The sequence below is a fragment of the Lissotriton helveticus genome, chromosome 12 (genome assembly GCF_964261635.1).
Source record: "Lissotriton helveticus chromosome 12, aLisHel1.1, whole genome shotgun sequence".
NCBI lineage: Eukaryota > Metazoa > Chordata > Amphibia > Caudata > Salamandridae > Lissotriton > Lissotriton helveticus.
In genome coordinates this window covers 45,861,974-45,872,190 of record NC_136073.1, presented here as the reverse complement: position 1 = coordinate 45,872,190, position 10,217 = coordinate 45,861,974, and positions in this window count along the sequence as shown.

Genomic DNA, 10,217 nt, shown 5'->3' with positions numbered 1-10,217 from the left:
CTCGACCCAATCTTCACCTCCAGCAAACACATCTCCTTCAACCACACCACAGCTCTCCATTGGACGGACCACAGCTGCGTTCACTTCAACTACAAAAAAAATACGACCCACAACCACCCACAACACATTCCCAGGAGAAACTGGAATAAAATCACCTCCGACCAGCTCTTCACATCGCTTCACCAAAACCCTCCTGCCAAACCATCGGACCCAAACCAAGCAGCCACCAACCTCACACAATGGATCACCCACAGCACCGACGAACTAGCACCCTTGAAAAACCATCAAATCAAGCAAGGTAGCAAAAAAGCCCCCAGGTTCAACGATGACCTTAAGAAATCCAAGAAGCTCTGTCGCACCCTCGAGAAAGCCTGGAGAAAAAAACCCTACCACTGACAACCTGACCTCCTTCAAGAACGCCACCCGCAAACACCACCAACTGATCCGATCCACCAAGAAATCAGCATTCGAGGATCGACTCGACAACAACGCCCACAACAGCAAGAAACTATTCAAAATCGTCAAAGAATTCACCAACCCCACCGCCGGCACCAACGACATCACTCCCTCCCAAGACCTCTGCGACTCCCTAGCCTCATTCTTCCACAACAAAATCGCCGACATACATAACAGCTTTGAAAACCAGCCCGGAGACCAGTCCACTCCACCCACTTCCGAACTAAAACACCCCTCTAGCAACCTTTACGCCTGGAACACAATCACCACTGAAGACACCATCCGCCTGATGAACTCCATCCACTCAGGATCGCCAACCGACCCATGTCCCCACCACATTTTCAACAAAGCAGACTCCATTATCGCACCCCATCTCCGAGACGTCATCAACTGCTCCCTCAACTCCGCTACCTTCCCGGAAAGCTGGAAACATGCCGAACTCAGCGCCCTCCTGAAGAAACCCACAGCAGACCCCACTGAACTTAAGAACTACCGCCCCATCTCGCTCCTCCCATTCCCTGCCAAAGTTATTGAGAAAGCCGTCAACAGTCAGCTCGCCGCCTTCCTCGAATCCAACAAATCCCTCGACCCCTCCCAGTCCGGCTTCCGAACCAAACACAGCACCGAAACCGCCCTCATCGCAGCAACAGACGACATTCGAACACCACTGGACAACGGAGAAACAGTTGCCCTCATCCTACTTGACCTCTCCGCAGCCTTCCACACAGTCTGTCATAGCACCCTCATACAACGCCTCAGCAAAGTCGGAATACAAGGAAAAGCATTGGACTGGATCACCTCATTCCTCGCCGGAAGAACGCAGAGAGTCCGGCTCCCCCCTTTTCGATCCGAGGCCACCGAAGTCATCTGCGGCGTACCACAAGGATCATCACTCAGTCCCACCCTCTTCAACGTATACATGAGTCCCCTCGCATCCATCGCGCGCCAACACAACCTCAACATCATCTCCTACGCAGACGACACCCAGCTAATCCTCTCCCTCACCAATGATCCTAACACCACCAAAACCAACTTACACGAAGGGATGAAAGGAGTAGCCGAGTGGATGAAGAACAGCCGTTTAAAACTGAACTCGGACAAAACGGAAGTCCTCATCTTAGGATCATCCCCCTCCGCCTGCGACGACTCATGGTGGCCACCGGCCCTGGGAACCGCACCCATACCAATGGACCACGCACGTAACCTAGGCTTCATCCTGGACTCCTCCCTCTCGATGACCAGACAAGTCAACGCCGTCTCATCATCATGCTTCAACATCCTACGCATGCTCAAAAAATCCTTCTGTTGGATCCCCACCGAAACAAGAAAAACGGTCACCCACGCACTGGTCACAAGCAGACTGGATTACGGAAACACCCTTTACGCCGGAACCACAGCCAAACTCCAAAAAAAACTCCAACGCATCCAAAACGCTTCAGCCAGACTCATACTAGACATCCCCCGCCAAGATCACATTTCCGGCCACCTGAAAGACCTCCACTGGCTCCCCGTCAACAAGAGAATAACATTCCGGCTCCTCACCCACTCACACAAAGCCCTCTACGACCTAGGACCAGAATGCCTCAACACACGCATGTCCTTTTACACCCCCTCCCGCCAACTAAGATCGTCCAATCAAGCCCTCGCCGCAATTCCGCGCATCCATAGATCCACCATGGGGGGAAGATCCTTCTCCTACTTAGCGGCCAAACCTGGAATTCTCTCCCCACCCACCTCCGCCTTACTCAGAACCACCTCTCCTTCAGAAAACAACTAAAAACTTGGATATTCGATAGGTAAAGTACCCCCACTCCCTCAAGCGCCTTGAGACCCTCTGGGTGAGTAGCGCGCTATACAAATTTTTAACTTGAACTCACACACTCACTCACAAATTCATCCGTTTATTCACATACACATCTGTCTATCCACTAGCACAGCAATGCACTCACTCATCAATGCACTTGTTTACCATGTCCTTAATTACGGTTGACTCTTACATATTCAGCTACCCACTCATCCATCCATACTCCTCCATCCACCTATTTCCCTGTGCATCCACCAATTAACACATCCTCACAACCTCACCCACATTCACCAATCAATAACCAAACTAACAATTAAAGAAAGCACTTAAAATGTGGACTCCAGAAGTTGTGGTGATACGCCAAAAAGGCCCCCAGAATCTTGAGATAATATTCTAGAAGTAGCCCATAGAACTGAAGGCAGTACTGGATGCAAAATGCCAGAGGTGCCCCCCAGAACTGAACACAAAATGTCACAGGTGATATCCAAATCTGGTCATCATACCACCAGAGCCACTCTCCAGAAGTAGACATATTACTCTGGATGTTGGTTCCTGAAGTGGCCTAAGGAAGGGATTGGTCATTGCATAGTTATCCAACTACTGATCTATAAGTCCAAAAGCTGCCACAATGTACACACTAAGATTTGGGCCTATTGGCAAGAAGTCAGAGGGATTACCGTGGGGGATGGGGAGCCACCAAGTACTGGGGAATGGTGGCTCTGTGTGGCTCTGTGTGTGGCTCTGTGTGTGTGTGGCTCTGTGTGTGCGTGGCTCTGTGTGGATAGCTTTTTTTGTAGGTGGCTATGTGTGGGTGGCTCTGGCTGTGTGAGGGTGGCTCTGTGTAGGTGGCTCTATGTGAATGACTCTGTGTGAGTGGCTTTGTGTGGGTGGCTCTGTATGTGTGTGTGGGTGGCTTTGTGTGTGTGGCTCTGTGTGGGTGTAAATGCAATAGGTCATGCATTTGCGAGCGGTTAAGCTATTGGCATTGTAAATGACAATGCCATTTATTTAACGATTAAGCTATTGGCATTGTAAATGACAATGCCATTTATTTATGATTTTAAAAAAAAGTCATGAGCAATGCCAATAGCTCTACCTTTAATAATGCCGAGACCATTGCATTGTAAATACTTGTTACTTTTGATATACACTCGTTAGCGCCAGACTTGTTTCAAAGGTGTACGCATGCGCGGTAGCCGTAGAAGTTAGCTAAATGCAGTATTTGGGATCTGGCCCAGATCACCTGGGGTTATATTATTAATTATGTGAGCTGGGGCGTTTGTTTGAGTGTTTACCCTGGCCGGATTCCTTCGTGTTTTTCTGGTTGAAGGTTGTATGCATGAGCAAATATGCTTGCCATGTGTCAGAATACCGCAACTATTTATTGACCTTTTAGTCTTGCACGTAAACACAGCTATTACGATATGTATATTTCTATAATTACTGTAGATCTTTTATATCACGTTAAAGAAATGTTCATATTTTTTATTTAAATGACAGATGTTTCTGCTAGTATATTTAAATAGTTTACATAACATTCCCTTTAATCTCCTGAATAAAAGTCTGGATGGCTTGATGGGTAACAGTGGGAGGGGCCTGTTTTTACCACATCATTTAAAATATACATATAATGGGATTTGCTCAGCCCAACTGCACTAGATGTAGCCTCCCTCATTGAAGAGGATTTCTTGCATATGACCTGAAGATGTAAGGGGTGGGGGTCAAATCTAATCAATATATGCTATATATATATATATATATATATATATATATATATATATATATATATATATATATATATTACCTACTGGCGGTCGCCAGTAGGTATATATAGTTAGGATTTTTTCCCTATGGGATTTTTGAAAATTCTATGTCTAATAACTTTGGCGTTTGTGGACGGAATTGGCTGAAATTTTCAGGAAAATGGCACATTTTGTTTCTGAGCAGCCCTTGAAAATTGGGGGGGGGTTTCGTCCAGGGGGGGTCGAGAAAAAAGGGGGGTCCCAAAACGTGTTTTTAACATTGAGTTTTCCATAGGGCGGTTGGCCTCACTTTTAGCCCGAACGGCTGAATGGATTTGCACGAAACTTGGCAAAATTGTAGGGACTGGTAGCCCGATGTGCCTTTTGTAGGTCTCAATATATGTGCTCCAGTGGATTTTGAGAAATTAACGTTTAAAAAAAGATATATATCTGTAACAGCGGACCGGGCAGCGCTCCGGTTCGCGGACTTTACGCGTAACGGAACTTCGCGTAGCGAAGCTGATTGGCTCTCCGGTGTCTGTCAACATTCTAAACAGTCCGGAGCGGCCGCCATCTTGTCTCTCGGTAGGATTGAGAGACAAGAGGAGGCCAAAACAAAGGGGGAAATAACCATAAGGGGGCATAGTAGATCCTCCCTAGGTTTAAAGTGGAGGTTTTAAAAGGGCCCCGCGGGGCAAAAAAAAAAAAATGTTGTTTTTGGTTTTTTGCGTGGGTAGCGCCCGGTCCGCGAACCGGGAAGCGTTCTGGGCAGCGTACTGCAATGAAAAATGAATGATAGACTTTTCAAATACTGTATGTTAATTGATTGTTGGTTTTGTTGATTATTTTTTAATTTTAATTTTTTCTGTAAACTACTTTCCCACCTTTTTTGATGGTGCGCTTCCCAGTGAGCGCCCCGGTTCGCGAACCTTAAGCGAACCAAAAGAAATAGAGCTTGCCAGAGTGCTAAACATTCTAGCAATTTTTTTTGAAAGGGAAGGTAGTTCTGAAAAGAACTTTTTTTTTATATGTTTTTGTTGTTTTATATTTTTTTTTATTTTTTTTTATTTTTTGTGTTTTTTGTATTTTTTGAACGATTTTATATTTTTTTGGTTTTTTTTGGGGGGGAAACAACAAAAAACAGGCATTGAAAAGGGCTCAACAGGAGCAAAAAAAAAATTACTGGGGGCGGTTAGGGCAATTATGATGTTCATAAGCCAGGTTGATAGCATTTATACTCATATTGCCACATGCTATCAACGCACCACAGTGCATACAAGTGTGTTTCATGTGGCCAAAATTCTCTTGTATGTTTGGCACAGTTTCCCGTGCCTCTGCTGGTGTCAAAGAAATTGTTGATCTTGATCTGGCCACAGGAGTTGATGTTGGATTTTCCTGCAAATCCCGTATTTCCGCCCGGCTGTAATTGAGTGGATGCTTCCTGGTCATATGCCTATGCATAGTATAGTTCCCATAACTATATTTCTTATCCGTCCCTCTGGATAATTTTTCTTTACAGATGAGGCAGGTGACATACCTCGCATTCACTTTTTTTTGGCCAGGTGGGATTGAATAAAACTGCCAGATGAAACTGGCTTTCTTATGGGAAACCCGGGGCACCTCTTCCAAGAACTGTGGTTCTTCTCCCTCCTCTTCCTCCATTTCTTCCTCTTCCTCCTCTGTGTTGGTCATGACCTGGGAAGGTGGTCCTCTCTTCCCATGAGGAGGTGGAGGTGGTGGTGGGGGTGCACCAGCTGAAGCAACTACTGAAGCAACTACTGAAGCTATTTCTGAAGTAGTAGTAATAAAGGTCTTCCTCTCACAATGATGAAAGTCAGAGTGAGGAAAGAAGGAGGGGTTTTCATCATTTGGGAAAAACAATAGTTCTCAACCAATGAAAAGTGTTATTTTTAGGTCACCTGACCTATCCTTACATCATTATGAAACCAAAAGTGAAATGAACCAATGAAAAGTTTTATTAACAAGTCACATGACCTCTCACGCTCATGTTACGCGCTGCGGAACGCGCCCCGGTTAGCTTCCGGGTCGCTGCGCTTCGCGCCTCGGTCCGCGCCCCGGGGCACTTCCGGGTGCGCTAACGCGGTACGTCACAAGACGCATTACGCGGCAACGCGATACGTCGCGCTTTCGCGACACGTCGCGGATCGCTTCCGGGGAGCTTCGTTTCGCGTCTCGGTCCGCGCCCCGGAGCACTTCCGGGTGCGCTAACGCGGTACGTCATAAGACGCATTACGCGGCAACGCGATACCGTCACGATGTTGATTTCTTACCGGTTCGCGGACCGGGTCGCGGCATCAATTTGAGCTAACGGAAAGCTTTCCGGTTCGCGGACCGGGAGCGAAACAAAAAAAATATTTTAAAAAAATTATTAATAAACATATAAAATATATTTTTGCATTTAAAGAAGAATACATTTTACAGCTATAGATATTAGCTTTTAAAAAACCAATGAAATTCACTGAAAAAACCATAGGTTATAGACCATATATAGTTAGGAATTAGCATTTACAAAACCTTGAAAATTCACTGAAAAAACCATAGGTTATACACCATATATAGTTAGGAATTAGCATTTAAAAAACCTTATTTTACTCACACAAAACCAATGAAATTCCATATATAGTTAGTTGTACTAACTATATATCGCGCACCCGCAATCCACTGCTGATCATGTCACATATTACATCATTCATGACATGGTCAGTGACATCACTGATGACATCACTGATGACATCTCAAATGACATCACTGATGACATCACTGATGACATCTCAAATGACATCACTGATGACAACATCCAGTGACTGTATTTTTCTGTAAAGTTAAAATATGTCTTACATATTTAAGAATGAGTGGATGTATAAGTGTCTGGATGAAGGATTTAGTAGGTGCATGACTGACTGTATGAGTGAGTGGTTAAATGTGTCTCACTGAGTGCATGGGTTAGTGACTAAACTGTCTTAATTTGTGCATCATTATGTCTGTTCTTCTGTAAACTGCTGCATGTGTTGATCAGTAGCTATATGAGTAACTATATGGGTTATTGATTGGTTGCCCAAGCATTTGTATGGGAGACTGAGTGTGTGTGTGGGTGGCTGGGAGGTGTATGACTCTGTGCATAGATGTATGGGTTCAAAAGTGCATGTGGAAACGGCTGGATGGGTGGTTGACTGTGTGCATAAGTGTATTGGTGAGTGAATGGATATCTCAGTGCTACATGTCAAAGTAAGTACATATGTAAAATACAGTACATGTGAGAGTTGACATATATAAATAACTGTGCATAAGAGCCAGTGAATGTGTGAGTGGCTGTATGGATCATTGTGAACTTGTATCCAGGATTGTATAAGTGAGTAAATATGTTTTAGTATATGTTTGAATAAGTAAGGTGTGTATAACTGTATAGTTGTGAAAATGGAGGTGTGATTGATTCTTTGCATGACTGACTAGGTGTGTAAGTAACTCCATGGATGAGTGACAGTCTGTGAGTGTCTGTTTACACTGAGTGTATCTAAGGTTATAATAGAGTCTGAAGAGGTTCATCGTATTATCACATGAATGATGTCATCAGTGATGTGATCAGTAATGTCAAATGAGATGTCATCAGTGATGTCATTTGAGATGTCATCAGTGATGTCATTTGAGATGTCATCAGTGATGTCATCAGTGATGTCACTGACCATGTCATGAATGATGTAATATGTGACATGATCAGCAGTGGATTGCGGGTGCGCGATATATAGTTAGTACAACTAACTATATATGGAATTTCATTGGTTTTGTGTGAGTAAAATAAGGTTTTTTAAATGCTAATTCCTAACTATATATGGTGTATAACCTATGGTTTTTTCAGTGAATTTTCAAGGTTTTGTAAATGCTAATTCCTAACTATATATGGTCTATAACCTATGGTTTTTTCAGTGAATATATATATATACACAGCCGCTTTTGCAGATGGAGTGTGGGTGATGGTATGTGTGTGTATGTATACTTTTGCATGTATGTGTATATGTGTGAATTGTACTATGTTTGAATGAACGGTGCTGTGTAGCAGTAGGAGGCGGCACTGGGCCTGCTGGAGGATGGGAAGGGAGCCAGGTGGGGCAGTTCTACCACCACCTGTAGTGCATCCATGCCATGCAATTGTGATTTTGCCCTGTAGATGCGTTTGTGATATCCGAGCCATAAGCCCACAGCATTCGCCTGCTTCATAGTGCCACCCTATCGACCCCCAAAAAAGACAGGAAGGTACGAGCCCACCCAGTCCTGCACTCAACCAATGCCACCTCACCACCAGTGCAAACAACAGAAGCAGTCTCCATCCCACTGAGCTCCGTTGCGTTCGCACTCTTGCCCACATGTGTGCCCTGCAGCAAAGTTCATCAGCACCGAACTTCTATAGTAAAAAACAAGCATTTGCACTGCAATAGGGCTCGCATTTACGAGAGTTTAAGCTATTGCCATTGTAAATGACAATGCCTTTTATTTATGTTTTAAAAACGAAAATAAAAATAAAAGGCATAGTTATTTGCAATGGCAGTAGCTGAAACTCGCGTAAATGCGAGACCTATTGCACTGCAAATGCTTGTTGTTGCTCTTCTCGAGTCACGCCATTTGCACTGTGGGTGATTTAATTAGCTAAGTGGCCAATGAGTCCTATGATGTGGAAAGCACTCCTCCCCCACCCCCTCCATTCATATCCAAGGACAGAGCGCCAGCGCTGATGTGCATTCCAGAGGCTGGGCATGGTTTGAAATGTAGGCTGGGAACAGCCATACTGTCCAGGATACAGCCCTCACTTTCATATCACAGTGCTATTGTCTTCATGACAGCAACATGACTCGGTGAGTTAATCGCTCTCCGCTGATATCAAGGCAGCGCCTTGAGACCCTCCGGGTGAGTAGTGCGCTATATAAATGCTCTGATTGATTGATTGTTTGATCTTGTGCAATCTGCAAGACACAAGTTCAAATCCCGTAAAAAATAAAAAAAACTAGTTAACGAGTAATTTTAAATGGGTACTAGAAACATATATTGTGACATAAACCGTAGCATGAGGTGCTCTGAATATATGGATGAAACAGAGTTTCCACCCTGCACTGTACTTCCCGTGGGGTGGGGGAGGGGGGGGAGGGATGGGCGCTCCTATATGAAACTGAACAGTGTCTTTGGCACTGCCTTCACCAAAGGGGAACACTACCCGGCCGTTGTGGTCGTACACTAGAAGGACGTGTCATATTTTAGTGCCAACCATAGTGCCTCCAAAGAAAAGCAACCGGATTGAGTGCCATGTTTGTGGTTAAATGGCAACGCACTCTGTCCGAGCAGGGTGAAATCACAGAAAACAATTCCACAACTTTCAAAAACTGGGCTAACACGTGCACTTGAGGAACATATCTTCACAATATTTTTCTCATCCACACTCTCACAAGCCTAGTGACTCACTCATCCGTGCACTGAGGAGATCTCTTCCCACCCAGCCCTTGTCTCGGGCAGGGGCACCCAGACTGTCCCTGAGCAGCAGTGATGTTTCTGAACCTAGAAGTGTCACACACTTACTTTAGGCAGTGAGCTATGGTGAAAATGCAACTTGTCACGTGAAAGAGTCTAGGAATAAACACAGATGTACCTCTTGAGTCCACCTATCTGGCAGATCCCACGGACCTCCACATGAGAATACTACAGCGAGAAGCAATGCCTATGGGAAGAGAGCACTCTGACTGCCCTGCCGCTTGCTCATGGGGTTGGTAGCCTTCAGCGGAGACTGGCTTTGCTCTTCCCACATACTGCCTGCCAAGGAACTGTGGGTTTCAGTGTGGCAACTTTTCCCCATATGGCTGGTTCTGAACTGGGAGTGGCGAAGTGAGCTAAAGAACGATGATGGATTTAACCCAGATCTATGATTGAGGGTGAGTGTCTGAAAAGATTCAGCGCTCCGTCCACCATCTCCTTATGTTTGATCAACTCTTCCCCAGCCCCGTCACGCATAGTGAAGCTTTGCTCCATGACAGAGAGCCTCAGGTGACTCTGCCCCCAAGTGGCTCAATAAATCCTCCTAATTGACTGTCCAGCCCTCAGGAGCCCAAATGGTCAGTCCATGGTGTGAGCAGCAGTGCAGAGAATGCGCTGTCTTAGGGAGAGAGGTTGATTATTTCCTCCTATGAGTAGCCGTGACTGACCTTGAGTTTGAACAG